The following is an 18,552-nucleotide window of genomic DNA, read 5'->3' on the forward strand; positions in this document are numbered from 1 at the left end:
GAATTTTTAGATCCTGATCTGCATAGTTGGAAAGAATAAAGTAGTACTGTCCCCATGCCAAAATCTATTTAAATAATCTTGCTTAAGCCAGCACTGAAAATATATTAGGCCTTTCATACTTAAAAGTCTCCACCATGAAGTGCTAGCAGCTCTGTTAATGAGAATCAAAGAAAAAGATGATAAAGGTGTTCCGATCTGCAAAATGTATCATGACTTAAAGCGGTTCCTTTGTTCATGGCAATTTTTTTTTGTAGGTCCTGATATTCAATAAATGCGTAGGTAACACATATCAAGTTTAATGAGCCTACCATGTTTAATAATTCAAATGTATAACAAACAGTATGAGAACTCTTCCAGAGATGATTCCTTCTACATCCTGAAACCGGAGATCAGAAAAACACAAATATTAAATGTCCCTTTCTCCTGCTTTTGCTCAGAGGTTCATGTGAATCTAGGAAAATATATCTGGCTGGAATTTTCCATCCAAAGCTACATTAAATAACTTTCTTCTGTTAAGATCTATAAAAGAAAGCATGCTTCCCATATACAATCACCCTTCTCTGTTATCAGCAACAAACCTCTGATCCTTAGAAGTTTTATCTGAATAGATTTTCTTTTTAAGAAATACAGCTAATGGGCCTGATTCCGATTCTTTGGTTGTGGCTGAACCCCGTGTCCTCCATAGAAAGATCTGAATGTGCTTGTGTTGGTCTGCCTGAGACAATAACTTGACTCTGTACAAGGATCACTGTGATGGATAATCCTTCATTTCTGTTCCAAGACTGATCTCCATAATTGCTTTCTCACCAGGATACGGGGTGGTTGTATCTTCTTCACAGGATGCTACTATTTGCAGAGAGCTAATATTCACTTGAAACCTACTAACTGTACATGTAATGAAGCCATTAAGCACTGGGCTTCCCTTTTCCAAGGGAAAATATTCAGAGACCCCACTGCTAATTTGCAGGTGACCTGAAGAGCCACCAGACAGTGTGAATTTACTATGGAGGATCCAGAAACTCCATTACCATGTATTCTTAACAGACTCATTTAAGACGCCCAGCAGAACCTGATACACCTTGTGTGCTGTAAGAATAGAATCTTCATATCACACACCTTCATACTTTTAGCTGTGAGATCAGATGGCCAGAGGTACTTGTGTGTCCCCAAACATGTATTATAATCAAGCCTGATAAAAGTCTAGACAGAGTATAATCATCTCATCTATATCCGTTCTTGTGATAGGACACCAATGGAAATTCTTATTCTCTAACAGCTTCCTCTAAAAATCAGTCCAATTCTTTTGCCATCTACCATAAAGTCAGTCAGATTGGTATGTTTCAACATAATCTATCTATCATGATGGTACAGTATTCCACACAGCATAGGGGGCTTTCTTGATAAAAGTAACATCTGGATGCCAAATCTGACCCTTTGTCTAATGCAAAAAAATCCCAAACAAACAAACAAACAAGTAATCCTCAGGAACCCACTGTTATAAGGGCTGAAGGTGGACAATAATCTATGCTGACACAGAAAAAAATCTGGAAACTAAGTCTGAGTGTGTCCAAGGATGACGCCTCAGATAGACACTGTTTTAAATTTTGTTACTTCTTATTACATATCTGTAATTCAGTATTTTAACACACCCAAAAGTATTTTGTCAGCCTAGCCTTATCAACATAGCTTCTATTTTCAACTTGTAGTCAGAATCTGATGAATCTGTAGACTACTTGTCTAAAAGGTCCTAAAAGGTAGCTAAGAGAAAAAAGCTAAGAGACCCTAAAAGTTAGCTAAGAGAAATTTCTTTTATGCTAAATGATGATTAGTGAATAGGAAATTCCCGAAAGGAGATCACCCCTGGAAAATATGTAAGGCTGTAAACTGAAAACATTAAAGTGCTGAAATGAAGAGCCATTGAAATAGGCTATGAATTTCTATAGTGTATTTTACATATCACCTGGAAAAAATTAATAACAAAAAAATAATAACAATAACCATAAATCAGATACGCAAAAAATCTTGAACTGGTATAATGTAACCCATCTTTCTTGATTTTAATAAGACCACTCTGATTAGCATGAGCTTAGCCCGTAGTATTTAGCCTCTCCTTGTACCAGGAAAGGTTCTTGCCTGAACTAGCCAAAAACAATCCAGTTTGTGTTTGGACTCAGACCCTATGCTGTTCATCAAAAGAGGATCATTATTTCTACATAGTTGCTCAGATGGCTGTAAATGTAGTTCCATAATAAGGAATCTAAATCTTTTACAGGATTTTTGAGAGGTAACTCTTCAGTGGATATTTAAGTTTTGGAACACGTGGTGTCTGTGTTCTTAAGTTTACTTAGAATATAGACCCACATCTAATGCCACGATCCCAAAAGACCCCTGCTGAATTGCCATGTAAAAGTGCTGAAGCATTTAAATGCGTCAGGTCTCTTGCTCTATTTTAAGTTGAAACTGTTCAGAGCTGTCTTTAGCAGTTTTCCCAGAAACATCAAAGTTTCAGTAGAGCTTCGTAGACAAATTCATTAGTGAGCTTGTGTTGGATCTCCAAAGTAGAGGTTGCTCTTCCTTGTACTCTTCTGAGATTCTGTTTTGCAAGGCAGGCTCTGAAACTGGCAGCTCATATTCTCACAGTATACCGTGTACTGTAAGCATTTCCAGACCCTCCTCTTGGAGGTATAGTAATGTAATAATCAGGAGATTTTAGGCTCAAGAGAGAACATCACGAAGACTGAATATGAGCATGTTTCCAGATCTATGAGGGAACAAAAGGAGATAAAAAGTTGTAGAAAACAGTGGAAAGAACAGAAAAACAATTGCAGAAAAAAGTTTACATGGAAAGCCCAGACTGTGGGCAAATTGCCAAATGGAACAAGTGGATTAAAAGAGGAAAAAAATATGAAAGAAAATATAAAGTATGAAGTAAATATTTTCTTAACAGAAGAAAGTATACTGAAAAGGGGAATGTCTTTAATTATGTTTCTAGTTATGCCACTAGTTGTTCTGCTCACCAAAAATTCATATAAATTCTCTTTAGGCTTTAATTTTCTCATCTGCATAAGAGAAAATAAACCATACACTTTATTTCAGATAAAGTAAAAGCATCTTCATATTTTATATATAAATTTAGCCATTAACACCTTAAATGGAGTTGGATGTGTTAAACTGGGGAAAAGTCCTCCTTATCATGATTATGTTGGCCAAAACGTCATTCAAAAACCAAAGTAGATATGATAGTGAGAGTTCAGACTTTGTGTTTGCACTTTCTCACACCCCAAGTAATAATGCTGTTGTGATCAAGAGTAGAAACTCTGGTGAAGAAATTCTGATGTGAGAAGACTGAAATGCTGTTCAGGAAGATACTTTTGGGTCAAAGATTTCAAAAGGCTTCCCCAGAGCAGCAGAATCTGTTCAGTCTTTAAAGGGACTATCTGACCTGAGCAGTCTTCTAAGTTTGCATAGGGAAAGAAAACAATGTTACTAGTAGACACTTGTCTGGGGCAATGCAGGTGTAATAAAATTGGCCATGGCATTGACAGCATGATCTCTTCCGTATGCTGTCACCGTGAACTTGTGTAATTTATTTGGTAGCACTACACCATGATCTTTTTAGCCTAACTGATAAATCCATACCTACTTAACAATTCCTTTTTACTGCAGGTCCTGTGGCTGGAGAGTTACAGTAATAAACACTGAACATCCACAGCCCTGTATTTAGTCAAAAAGATTCATTCCATCTGAAAAAGCATGGGGCAGGGGATGTGAGGGGAAAGAAGCTGAACAGGAAAAACTGCAGAAATGAAAGCTGTGAAGAGGTTTGAATCCAATGTCTGACTTTCCTAAATGTCTTCAGTTTATCAGACCATTTAAAGCAACTAAACAGAATGAAGACAGTTCACAAAAGAGCAGATGACAGCTACAGTCTGAATACTAGGATGTCATAAACTAAGCTTTCTGCAAGTGGAACTGTTAAAGTCAAATTTTGCAGTTTCTTTCTGCTCAAAGTAAACAGGCTTGTGCAGGTGGTGAAAGTAGAATCCACTGCAAAAGCAACAATGAAAGAAAGTGTCTTGGCCTGTGTTCCCAAGCCGGCATCCAGAGGTAACCGAAAACACAGTAAAGCTCCCTTAATCTAGTCTTGTTTCATGGAAAAACAGCAATAATTACCACTCCTTCTGCTATCACCCGAAGTAATCTGTCCTTCATATTCAAGAAAAATAAGGTTAGCTGTATAGTCTAATTACTAAAATGATTGATACAAAAACTGCAATAAAATGTATAAAATTATTCCCAAAGTCTCCAACTGACAGAACAGCATAACAGTTGGATATACTATTTTTCACTCTGCTTCTGAGTTGAGAGGTTCTTCTGACAAAGCAAATTTGTTCTCAACCACTTGTTGGTCAGTAGAGCTCCTACGATATGTAGTATAGGAACTAAAACTGATACTAATGGAGGAGGATGGATATTTATGTGTTTCTCATGCTCATTTGGGTGGGTTTTGTGCCTTCTGACGTGTTCCTGAGTAATAGATTTTGGAATCTGACAACTAGGGTCAGTACATAACAAGGAAACTTTGCTTTCCTTCCTTAATGCTGGAGCTATTGTGTCTAGAGTGAATTCCCCACTATAATTTAAAACAAATTAGTACCTAAAATAATCCTGAAAATCCAGAACAGTACCTTGGGTTAGCGTTGCATAGATCCCTCTAAGATAACATGTTGCAAGGGTTAGCCCAAGAATCTTAGAAAAATATGTTGAATTTGGACAGTCTGTTTGTCAATACTGAAGGAAGCAGAAATGAAGCTGTAACCTAGTACCAGTGTAGGATATCTTCACAGGCTGCAGAACACAAAAATCATCTTTTATGCTATAGTCTAGAAACCGCCATGCTAAAAGAAGTGATAGGATAAAAAAAGAGAAAATGTTCCTTTTGCAACCGTCTTTCAAAAGAAAAGCAGCAAGACTAAGCAGCTGCAAGAAAAGAACTTTAAAGATAAAATAGATTAATATATAAATGTTATCATTTTATAACATTTCTGCGAGACTCCTAAAATTTATCTGCAAAAATAGTCTTTCATAAAGTTCATCTGTAAAGATCCTTATAATTGTTTCAATTGAACTTTTAGTTAGGCTGCATACATTATTGAAAATGTTTCCACTTTGATTACGTGTAGAGAAGTGTCTCTTTGCCCATGTAAAGAGATCAAATTGGCATTTGCTTCCTATCTCCTTCAGAGCATTCATATAAGGATAATTGCATTAGTTCCTGTCTAAACAATGTTTCAGACTGAAGCCCTAGGGCCAAAATACTGGATCTTAATTGGCTGCACCACATAGTCTATTCATGTAGACAAATTAAATTAATTACAGTATTTTGAAAATGCTTCAACAACAATTTTTAATCACAAAACAAGGAAACAGCCTCTGGAATTCTACTGAAACTTAAACATAGGCTGTGTTAGAAGAGTCAGCTATGGTGCTTTGTATAAAATACTGTTTTTGAAAGCCAGAGGGGAGGGAAAAATAGTTCTGTTTTATTATTCCTGGACAATTTTTCCATTAGAAATGTCAGTTTCACGCTGTTTTGAACGTCAGATTTTTGCATTATGATCATTGTAATGTGCTATTTTTTTTCTACAGCTCAGTTAATTAGCCTGTTCATAAGGCTTGTGGTTGTAATAATCTGCACCTGCGCACTTGACCACTCCTTTGACATGATAGTTTTAAAATATGCAAAATAAACACGATTCACAATGCTGTCTCTGTGAGCTTAGGTTCTGCCAGACAAGCGGTGTAGCAAGCCATCACTTCTATATAAAAATTTGGAAAAGGGATTTTTTCTGTTTCTCTTAGAACATAATTCCTAAGAGATGTTTCTGAATATTGTAACAGGTAGATTGTACATAGGCAAAAAGTGGAAACCATTTAAATCAAGACATCTTATTTAGATCAAAAAAAAAAGCATCCCGCTCAAAGGCCAAGCACTCTCAAAGGCCGAGCCCTACAAAAGGCCAAGCCCAACAAAAGTCCAAGCCCTGCAAAAGGATGAGCCTTCCCAACATCAGCCTTTTGGAAAACTCAGCCTTTGGGAGGGCTCGTCATCTTGAGAGGGCTCAGCTTGCCCTTGAAATAACAAATAATCACTGCAGTGAGGTTTGAGATTTTTATCGCTTCCCTCATGGTATTTTATTTAGTTTAGGATTTTTTTTTCCTCTTAAAAAGGCAGCTTCTAAGATCTTTTTGACCACCTGAAAATATCAGAACTTATTTTTGAGAGGTAGACTTCCCTTTTCCTGCCTGCAAAGAAAACTTCAAAATAAAGAAACTTGAAGGTGCAAAATCAAAGGAAAATAAATGAAACCCATCAGTCTTCTTAAAAGCCCCTAATTTTTAATCCAGTCTTTGGATATTAAGGTGCCTTGGTCCTGATTCAAACGTATGTGCGACTGCAGCACTGAGCAGAATGTTTTGAATATAGCCTTCCCTTACTTCAGTTATAGCAGAATCAGCAATTCTAAAGGCATCCAATGGGAATAACACAGTGGGGCCTGGGAGAAAGGAGCATTGTGTATGTATTCTAGTGCCTGCCTACAGTTGCTCCAGTACTTCAGCCCAGGACTGGGAGTTTTGGAAAGGTGAGTTGTGAAACAAAGGGAGTTAAACTGCCATTTCCTACATCCTGAATGCACTACCAACTGAATGACTGAATAGCAGTGAGAAGTTACCATCTCCGCGGGACTGAATATGTACATTTGTGCAGATCTCACTTTAGTATACCTGTGTCTTCACTGATTTCGGATTTACACATCTCACTAAGGGCTGTGAGCCAGATTCCAAAAAAACAAGGACTGCAGCACAGAGCTGAAGACTCTTCTTAGATCTTTACTTCAGTAACCACTTCATCCAAAAATTTGAAACGGAAAAAATCAGTGCTTGTTAGAGCTTACAGTGGTAAGTTAACTGGAATAGACAAAATCTGGGTTTAGATTCAAATAAAAAATTATTGAAAGGGTTTTGAAACTGCCATTTGTTTGGGTTAAAAGGCATTCAAAAATTAGCTGTGTCCTCCTGATAATAAGTTCTTTGAAAAACTTCCCATACTTTTTTTGTGCCAACCGGATTAGAATTTTAGTAAACAGAATTTTTTTTTCTATTTCTATTTACAGTATCAAACAAGCCTGGAAGTTTAAAATTATATTAAAATTGTGGAAAAAGATAAATAAATGTGCTGGAAAAAACATCAGGTTTCTTGGGAACCAGCAGGTGCCTCTTCCTGATTACCTCCCAACCTCTCAATGTCAACTGTATTTGAAAAACCCTGCTCCTTTCACAAGGGTGGATCTTCTTTCTGCAAGCGTCTTTCACCTTTCTTTCCTGTCACTCTTGAATACCTAATTCTAATGATAACAGTGAAAAATTTTTCAGTTGGAAGGAGGAGCATCAGGCCACCCCAAAATCTGAACTCCGCACCCAGGGAACAGCACCCAACAATAGCAATGAACCTATGGGGTAAGGGAGGGAAGAAAAGATACAATGAGTGAATGAAAGATCATCTAAAGTGAATGAGAAACAGAGAAAGATGATGAACCGTAAAAGCAAAGCAGACACCCCTCCTCCAAACTCAGTGTAAAAAGCCAGAAAAAACAGCATACAAAATGAACATACATGTTAATTAAGACAATGTACATTCTTATAAACAGATAGACTGAATATTCAGTGCAGCCCAATAAATGGACTCAGACATTTTAAAGTGGAACATACAGCAGGTGACTAACCAAAAGTAAGGATATCTGGGAGCTTGATTCCAGTGTTTTGTCCCTTTCACTGGCTTTGCCTCTGAAAAACAAATCAGCAGTAACCAGTAGGAAAATAGTGAGTGTACTCTATTTTTTTGCTTATTTCTTTTTTTTGCAGTCTTCAAAAAACAGAAATGGCAAAAAAAGTAAAATTAGCAGAAGTCAATGAGTTATGTAACAAAAAAGCCAAAAGAAGATATTGCAATAACGAAGCATTTTAGGACGGAGATAATATCTGACTGCTGTATGAACAACCATAAAACAGATTGGAGCAATATTTAGAGAATTATTTGTGTTTGCCTTTCACTGACCTACTGCTGTGAGAAGTGAACTACAAGTAAAAAATAAAGGACAATTATCAAGAAGAAATACTTTGGATATTCTGGAAAAGAAAATTCACAAAATCTTCTCTCTACAGTTGTGGGGACTCAATTAAAATGTTTTAACACAGCACAGCAGCACAGACTCCAAATAGCACAATGATTTCTCTCTCTTCTCTGAGGATTCAAAAGTAGAGCTATGCCAACAGAGCATATGTTCTTCAAGACAGATCCAAATGCAAGCTTAATATAGACTTATTCACTTTATTCTACTGGACTTTTGTTTTCTTAATTGAAGATTTGACATATAGCTGTACAAAACTGGTAGTGAAATATGCTAGGAAAAAAGTTGAAGTATGTATTCACGGAAAAAAATATCAGAAAATTAGGACTTGCTATTTAAAGAATTATTTTTTTCCTGAGAACCTCTCTTTGATTAAACTAATGAGAAATATCTAAAAACCAAAATGTTTTCTGAAATGTGAAATTAAACATTATGAAACATAAAAGATATAGTCCTAGCTGTAGTCCTAATCTAATATGCAAAAGCAGAAGAAAATATTTCAGCATCAGTATTCATAAAGTTACCTTTTTTTGAACTTCGCAAGGTTATTTGCGAGTGAAATTACTCTTTTGTGTTTCTAAGAGTGGGCTGTATTTTTTGTCTGTAGACAATTCATGGTGAAATTATTGTAAGTTTGATCTAGCAGTCACTGTGTGGTTAGGTTTATCATTAGTGAAAAGGTAATAATTATAAACCTTAGAATTACGTATTAATAGGTAAATGAACAAGGATATAACATTGTTATAAAATTATATCAAGAATAAATAATGATAAGTAGGTATTATTAAATAACTACCATGGTCCTTTCCTTCAGTAAGGATGAACAAGGCTAAACAGGTAGGATCCTAGAAAACAATTCAGCTGGTGTTATGTAAATTTAAAGTAAACATTCCCTCTATTTTCAGTCTGCAAAAATGGATGCAAAATACGGTTTTGAATGAGGAATAGTTTTCTAATGATACTGAGATGGCTAACTAACATTAATACCCTTGAGAATATAATTCCTGAGCAATAAGGTATTTTTTTGCATAGGTAGCAGAAAAATATGGATAAGAAGGTGTCATTCTTGCCTTCAACCTTTTAAAAGAGAACATAACAGACATTAGCGACAAGTACTGATGCTGCAGTCTCTGCTCATTTCATTGTTCTAGTCATTAAAATGTGGAGATCTGCAAAAGCAGTGAAAACTTACAATCTAGCCATGTGTGTACTTTTAATTGAACAGAGGATATGCTTACGATATCTATCCTTCAATTTGCATGTCAGGCAATGATGTCAGTTTTCTACTGACAGTAGGTATAATGTGGTGTTAATCAAATGACCTTTCAGTTATAAGTGATTGAAGAATTAACTTCTTCAGCCCTAAATCACATTCTCACTGAGCAAATTAATTGGACAGATACCCTTCCAAAGTACCTGCAAGCCCTGTAGCAGTACTAAGAACCAAGAGATCCAGCTATCTTGGAGATAAATTATTACTATGTTTTCTGGAACAGCAAAGATATGACAAGAAAGGGAGACTAATTACTCCACAATTATTTAAAAAAAACCCCTAATAATCATAAAGCAGAATAGCATTACCACATCTGATCACAGACACACACACAAAAAAATCTGAAAAAAAAATTTAGAACCTGGGTTCTTTTTTATTTTATTTTAGTGCAACATTTTTTATATTTACTTATTTCTCAAAAAATGTGGTTATGAATCCAGATAATTCCAAATCAGTAAAGTTTTGGTGAAATCTATTGCATTATTTCCAAAAAGTAGGCTGTTAAACTGATATAAGTTAAGTTGAAAAAAAAAAAAAAAAAGGGAAAAATAGAAAGTGACAAACTTGGACTTCAGGAACATTATAGGAGATCTTCAGTATTAACTGTGTTCCTTATTCCATACCTAGCATGAATCCTACTTGTTGTTTGTAAAGATAGAAAAAAATATCAATATCCAAGAAAAGATATCCAATTCTTAAGCAATACAGTGAAGTCATGTTTTCATTATCTCTTGAACACTGTAGCATGGGCTGCTCTGGAGTTGTTCAGAAGGCTATGAAAGGCTGTAGGACCAAAAGTTGTCTAGCCACTGTTCTCTGAGGGCATTCCAGGTACACCTATGGTGCCCATCAAAACACTATCTCTGTCCTGTTCTCAACACCAGCTTTGTATCATCATTCACTCTCTGTAACACTCACACACATGCATGTAATGAATTCAGCATGAGCTCTGGAGCTCTCTGTTCGAAAACAGTGGAAGAAGACTGTAGAAGACTGCTACGAACTGGTTTGGTGTCAACATTGCCATTGTCGTCTCTTCCTGGCCTCTGAAAAAACCTCCACAACGACCTGCAGGAAAGCGCTTACGCACAGAGTAGCATGTCCGCAAGAGCGGACTTGTCTAAGCAGGCAGCACACACGGCACGAACTGCACGTACATGGACATGCTCTGCTCATGCACAAATGCCCCTATAAAAGGGCAGCACATGCTACCAGATCCCATCCCCCTGCACTACTTTTCCTCGCCCGCTGTGGTTTTTCCGACTTTACTTTTTTTTTTTTCCTGTCTTGTCTTCTGCCCACCCCCCCCCCCCCCCCCGCTGTCGTCCCCGCCCGACCTCTGATTCCCGGTTCACGGAAATAAAGTTCACAAGGTTGCACGGCATATGACTGAGTTTGTGTCTTAATCTCGTCTCCTGGGATCGCATCGAAACCTCCCCGATATCGGATCGGGACAAAGACAGAGAGCGATAAGCATTTCTTCATCTGCTGTTCTCAAAGGATGTGTCATATGCAGTGTCAGGAGCAGCACAGCCCATTCTCCCAGATGACAATGCTAATACCATGTCTTCCTGAACACATTTTACAACAGAAAGAAACCTACAACTTAAACCCTTCCCTCCTCTTTTTTCCCCTCTTTTTTCCTGGTGGACATTCTAAGTGGTCTTCAGCCCACTTTATTATCAGTTGTTCTCACATCTTACCTGCCTGGTAGTGACACCGAGCAATTCTGTTCTCCCTGAAGCAATGACATTGGTAACTAAGGTCCAAACAGGCTACTATTATGCTTTTAAAATAAAGTAATAAAACCCAAATCTGACTTTTGCCTAACATTTATCACCATTACCTGGGAAGGTCAAATTCTCTGCATGTTTCCATGCTGTTTTTTTATCACCCCGAGTTCAGTACAGGATGATTTTCAAACATCCCCTTCTGTTAAAGTTTCAAGCATTTCAAAACTATTTTCAAAGGTATATCTAATTCTTTAACATCACTGCAACCAGCATTATGAAATGAGGTAGGTGTGTTGCAAGTATGTTGTAGGATTTCTTAGGCTAAGAAACTGGTCATCGTCAAGAATATATATTCCCTGCTTGAAATAATCAATTTGGTTTTTTCTGCATTGCAAATAAAAGATATATAAAGATATTCCTATCAAAAAATCTTGCAGTCCAAAACATTTGCATACAAATCCAAAAAGCAGTGAACATCTACTTTAATTTAACAAATAATATACACTCTTCATAATATTACTAAATATTTTTTCTATATTAATTTCTGACACACAGTTGAAATTTCAAAGGAAAGTTTATAGAAGTTATGTATGAATCTGAAAGCTTCACAGTGTCTCTGCAGTTATAATGCTTTGAATTAGATTACATTTATTTTCGAATTGTATAATAGCAGCCTATCATTCTCATAAAGCAAGCAATCTCTATCAGCTACCCAGCAAAAAACTTGAACCTTGTCACAGAAACATGGAATCACAGAATGCTTTGGTTTGGAAGGGACCTTTAGAGGCCATCTAGCCCAACCCCCCTGCAGCAAGAAGGGGCATCTACCACAAAATCAGGTTGCTCAGAGCCCCATCAAACCTGACTTTGAATGTTTCTGTGGGTGGGGTCTCCATTACCTCTCTAGGCAACCTGCTTAAATGTTTTATGATCCTCATTGTAAAAAATTTCTTCCTTATATCCAGTCTAAATCTACCCTCCTTTAGATTAAAACCATTACCCCTTGTCCTATTGCTACAGGCCCTGCAAAAAAGTCTGTCCTTATCTTTCTTATAAGCCCCCTTTAACTACTGAAAGGATGTGACAGGGTCTCCCCAGAGCATTCTCTTCTCCAGGCTGAACAACCCCAACTCTCTCAGCGTGTCCTCACAGGAGAGGTGTTCCATCCCTTGGATCATTTTTGTGGCCCTTCCCTGGAGCCGCTCCAACAGGTCCGTGTCTTTCCTGTGCTGAGGGCTCCAGAGTTGGATGCAGGACTCCAGGTGAGGTCTCATCAAAGTGGAATAGAGGGGCAAAATCACCTCCCTCGACCTGCTGGCCATGTTTCTTTTGATTCAGCCCAGCATATGGTTGGCCTTCTGGGCTGCCAGCGCACGTTGCCGGGTCATGTCCACCTTTTTATCCAGCAGTATCCCCAAGTCCTTCTTGGCAGGGCTGCTCTCAATGACATCATCCCCCAGCCTGTAGTGATAGCATCGGTTGCCCCACCCAGGTGCAGGACCTTGGACTTGGCCTTCTTGAACCTCATGAGTTTCACCCAGGCCCACTTCTCAAGCTTGTCCAGGTCCTTCGTGGTGGCGTCCCGTCCTTCTGGCATGTCGACTGCACCATGCAGCTTAGTGTTATCTGCAAACTTGCTGAGGGTATACATTTTATGTCTTAGATATCAGGGAGGTGTTCTCAGAAAGAGAATGTCTCAATATTGTATCATCAGTATACAGAAGAACAAAAAAAACCCCCAAACCTCATAACAATCTGATTTAATTTGAGCTAACAAAATTGTCATACTTCTACTGAAGTTCAGAAAGTAATAAGAAACAGAAAAATCTCTAGAAGCATATCACAAATAACTATACACCTAATTGGGAATTTTCCTCAAATACAGCTGGTTGGACAGTAAAAAAACAAGGAAAGTTGCTGTCTTGTCTCAGTTAAACACACTTTGTTCATTATAGATTGTAGTAAAAAAGTAAAAGCAGTGATAGAGTTTGAAGATCATTCAAGCCCTTGCTCCAGCAGAGTGTTGTTTGATTAAGAAAAGCTCTACCAACAAGTATTCTTTTTCGAAGAAAACTGACACTTAATATAACCTCTTGTAGAAAAGTGATTGTAAGGGTTATGTATTTCAGATGTTTACTGAAAACTTTTAAAATGTTACAAAACTGATTTTCAACAGAATGTATTTGGTAAAGATAAAACAAAAACCTCCTTCCAATATAATAAAGAATTTCAAAAAAATACACTTAAAATTCGAAGTGCTGCTGTTACAGGGACTGGGTAATGAACGTAGAAACTGAGAAGTCCACATTATGATTTCCTCATTCAAGTCTTTCAAAACAAGAGAAAGAAAAGTATTGCCCTAAGGGAAAAGATATATGAGGTTTATAAAATGATCTGCAAACTAAAAATGTATTTAAAATGGCCATATTATAAATGAAGTTATCTTAAGAAATATTAATACTCTTAATCACATTCAGATCAAGTCAGTCTTCACAGGCCTATTTTTTTGATAGGGTACTATTCAGCTTAAGGATGAAAGTCGGGTTGTAACTATGAGAAGTAAGGTTTCTAATCATAACTCAAAATGCTGGATAAGGAAAATCACAATAGTATTGTGCTTTTCTACTAGATAGAAATCCAAGCTTTAGCTGACAATAGTTATGACAACAAATTATTTTAATCTTCTTGAATTGTAATTTTACTATCCTCAGATAAAGAAAACAATGTACTAAGTCTACTTCAGTACAGGCAGATGATGCATTCATACAAAGAGATTTGGCCTAACATTTTTGTCTGATACATATCACACAATATGAGTGAGCTGCATCTTGCCAGCCAACGCTCTTCACGGTTCACTAATGGCTTCTCGGCAAGAAGTTCGGAAAATTTTACATATTAATATCGGTTAACTTTGTTTATTCTTTCTGTTATCGTTTCCCAGAAATGTCAATGTGCATTGCATTGTGAAGACTTTCTGATTGTTAACAAGTGAGTAGCTGATTCTGATCACTAACAGGACGATGGTCTTGAGAATAGCACCTCTGTCTGTTTTTCTGGATAGCTGAAAAAACACTCATGCATAAATGATGGATGTGCCATACAATAGCTGGTGTGCAATTCATCCTTCTCCTGAAAAAATAAAAGAAGGTTCCAGGCAGCATAATAGACATGGTGTCCATCATTACGACATGCATCACTAAATCCCTCTGATAATCAAAATTCACAATTGAGACAAAATGATACGGAGTTATTACAGAAGGCTGTTCCAGATTGTAGTATATCGTTATTACTTCTTGAAGTTGTAATGACTAATCAAACGTATTTCACAGAGTTGTTCTCTTCAGCATATTTCACAGTTAATTATGAACACTTGTGTTCTAACATCTCTTTGCTTCTTGTTTATCAAGGTAATCTTCTTGCTATTGGGGAGAATATGAAGAAAATGAGGAACTATTTATTGAAAATAAGAATAATTTCTCAACACTTGCCATAATCTTTAAATGTCATATTGATAGCTGTAGACAATGAAATTCCAGGAACATTGTCACTTTCTACCTCTCTTGTTAACAAACTGCAGAAGGAAACATGATACCCTCAGTAACTGTTCATGTTTCTGGATCACTCTCTTCATTCTTGCTCACTAAAAGCAATGTAAGTATATAATGAAGTATGATCTGTTCAAGGTCCTTTCTGCATATCAGAAATCCCAAAGCATCATTAATTGGAATGAACAGAGCATCTGGTTGCTTGTGATTTTATAGTTTCAGTGTATTGGATATTTAATTAAAATAAACACCCTCCCTCCCTCTCTCGTAGGAGAATTAGCTCATTATAATTTTCAAAAGTGAGAATCAGTCCTCCAGCAAACAGTAATATTTGGGAAGGAACAGAAGTCTGGGTGAATAAAGCAGCCTGTCTTCTGTATGTTCTGCGTTTGTCCCTCGGTGTTAGAAGACATTTCTACTGCTCATTCATCATAACCTTGAGGTAGGAGTCTTTGATGTCCTCTTTAAAATGAAGTTAGTTTACAATCCTTTTTTTTAATAAATGTTCTGTCATGGTTCTTTTGGATCCTCTAGTTAAGTACACAGAACACCACATGATTCTGCCAAAGTTAATTAGTTATTATGTACCTAATTAGTAAATGTTAGTAAACCTGATAACCTTACAGTGTCTTACAACCATAACAACTTAGTGAGTCCCTGGGTATTCTCTATTCATCTCCATCATGATGTTAATATCCTGTCTCATTTGGGGGCCTGCATACATGTAGTCCAGCTACATGTGATATGAGATCTCCAAATGCTTACTCATATGTATGGTTTTTACATGGCCAGGTGGAGATGACTCAGAGCATAATTCTATCAAATCCCTTGCTGTTCATGTGAGCTGTACATGCATTTTTATGTCAGTTTTTGCTTCTTCAGCTGGCATCCCAGAGCGTCCTTTTCCTTTGTTCAGGAGTGCCAGGACTCCTGAATATCAGGCAATACCAGAGAGTTGAGGAACTGAGATGTCTTTGTCCCCACAGACTCATATGTCAGCCAAACCTGCACTTTTGACCTTGAGAGGTGGATGGGGGAGCAGATGGTCACATTTGTAAGCCTGTTTCTCAGATTTCATCTGGTATAGCCCACGTAGCCAAGCATAATAGTCTGCATCCAGCTTGCTATCATTTGAAACACTGGAAAGTTACACACCTAACCTGTCACATTTTCTTCTTCCATCTCACTGAGCCATGTATTAAACAGACACATACGAGATCTGTTTGCCTTTACTGATATCAAACAAACATGAAAAGGCTGTTCAGATAGAAGAGATGCAATACAATATAAAGTGCAATGGTTTCCATGGTTTTGATCACTTTTGATTGCACTGATATGAACATGACAGGAACTCTGTCATTCTCACTCAGATTTGATACAATAAGTAAAGCACAGCATAGCTACACATTTTTGTCTTGCCCAAGGCTTCCATGAAATATTCATAGGTTCATAAGGTTCACAAGTCATGTTCACAAGTCATGGTGACCATTGTCATCCTTTTTTTTATTCTCACCAGAACACACTCTACAGCATTTTTCTGGGATTTAGGTACCTTACATTCTATCAGAAGAAACTTGAAAATCCACCAGCCTGTCCACAAATCTGTTCAGATAGATCTCTGTCCATATCTCATTTTGAAAATGTTTTACATGGCATAGAAATTTTAAACATTTATTTGAACATTTATTCATGACTGGTCTCTATAGTTGGGTCATTTTTTTTCTGTTTTCCAGTGGATATGATGTTTTTTTCCATGCTCTGCACATACTGTATCTATCTAGGTACCTGACTTGGGTTGTAACTTCCTGTAAGCAGTAGTGCCTTAAAAGTTAAGCTGATCTTAGCTCTGCATTGCTACATTATTTGCTCTTTATGGACTGACGCTTTAATTGAGTTATAAAGAGAGAACAGGGAAAATAATTATGAAGTCATGAATGAGCATTGTTCAGAGCTGATGTAAAAGTCAGAACAGACAGAACTTTTGTTGATTGGTGACAATGAGTTAAATACAAAAAACATCACCCAAAATTTAATGTACACAATTTCTGAGATATCAATGGTTTAGTAAGATTTACATGTTACACTTCTCTGACTTTCTCTGCTCTGTCACAGCACCAGTCAGGAATAGCATTAGGAAGAGAGAATCAAACACAATTTTAACAGTATTTTAAACCTGACTAGAGCCTAAGTGAAATGTGAATCATGACATATTGGCAGTTCTTTTTATTGCACATGGTTGTATGCAAATGTATATACATGCATATGTACTCTCAGGTGTTTGAATATACACATACATATTAAAAATATGTATATGTTCTAAAAATACATACTTCCATATAAATATATACATCTAAACACTGGTATTTTTATGGTGGTCTCACCAGAGCAGAGTAGCGGGGCAGAATCACCTCCCTCAACCTGCTGGCTACACTGCTTTTGATGCAGTTGAATTTTCCTTTTGAAATTCGATTCAAATGAAAGGGTTAAGCACTGTCATTGTAAAACTATACACAGAGATTTCCTGGGACATCAACCCAAGAGAGGTGATTCTAGGCCACACATCTTTTCAGACAACAATGAAGGGCACTACTTTATGTTATAGGATGCTCTACCCTCAACATCACCTACAGCAGGTACTTGTAAGTTAATATTATGGTCAATTAAGTAAATGAATGCAAATTATATGACATATGGGTCTGGCAGAAGTCTGGTTAGAATGCATGATTGGTCATAGAGCAACACAGAGTTAGCTAGAGAATTAATTCCAGTTAGGTGTAATCTTATAACTCTGCTAGTTTCTCAGTTCAGGGTCTCACAGCTTGTACGAGATTTATCAGACATACAGTAGCAACTACCAAAGTATGAGAAAAGAATAAATTCAGATGTTCACACTATGTTAGGTCTGCTGTAACAGTAGGAGCCCCTCTCGGTAGAAACTACACAGCAAGTGTTTCTCTGGTTGCAGGCACAGTAACTGACTCTGTACCATAGTCAATTTGCTGCTACCTCCTAGGTAGTACCTCCTTTGGGTAATCCAAGCACCAAACACCACCAGAAAATCAATCATTAATGACTTTTTTCAAAGGAAGACTTCCTTCCTTTATAGCAGAGGAAAAAAGAGGTAAAAGCAAATCTCTTTTAGCCCATCACTAGGGAAAAAACACAAATTCTGGTATCATAATCACCTGGGAAGCACAATCAAAACATACTCTGTAGAATTACAGTCTCTGCCCTGGAAAGTTCTTATTCCTTTTCTCTCTGACAGACTTTTACCACCAGATTTTCTCCTGTCCTTCACTGCATTCCACAGTTAACAGTATGATACTATATTACTTAGTTACAGTGTTAGTAAGAAGGGGCTTGATGCTGTTGCAAGTATAATCAATATTAAAACACTTAGTTAATTAGTTGGGTGAACTGCTATGGTCTTAACTATAGAAAGTCCATAGTACTTCAAAGAATTACTTCATATCTCCCTGTCCTTGTTAAGAATTGGAATGTCTGTTTTGTCTACAGACTTGACTGATAGTGTCTTAGTGTACTCGTATGTACCACTTATGTTATAGAGGAACTTAAAATGAGCTTCACTACATCAGATGAAAGGCCTATGAAACACAGTATCCATTTTTGATGATAGCAGCAAATAGTAGAATCTTGCAGAAGATATTAGGAATCGAGCAAGCAGGTAGTAATACTTGTCATCAACAGCATCCTGGGCTACAACCATCTGCAGTTCAAAGATTTCTTAAATCATAGGTCGTGTTCTTGTAATTAGAGATCTGTCATGGATTTTCTTCAGTGTATTTGCTCAG

Source organism: Opisthocomus hoazin, chromosome 3 (genome assembly GCF_030867145.1).
Source record: "Opisthocomus hoazin isolate bOpiHoa1 chromosome 3, bOpiHoa1.hap1, whole genome shotgun sequence".
Lineage (NCBI taxonomy): Eukaryota > Metazoa > Chordata > Aves > Opisthocomiformes > Opisthocomidae > Opisthocomus > Opisthocomus hoazin.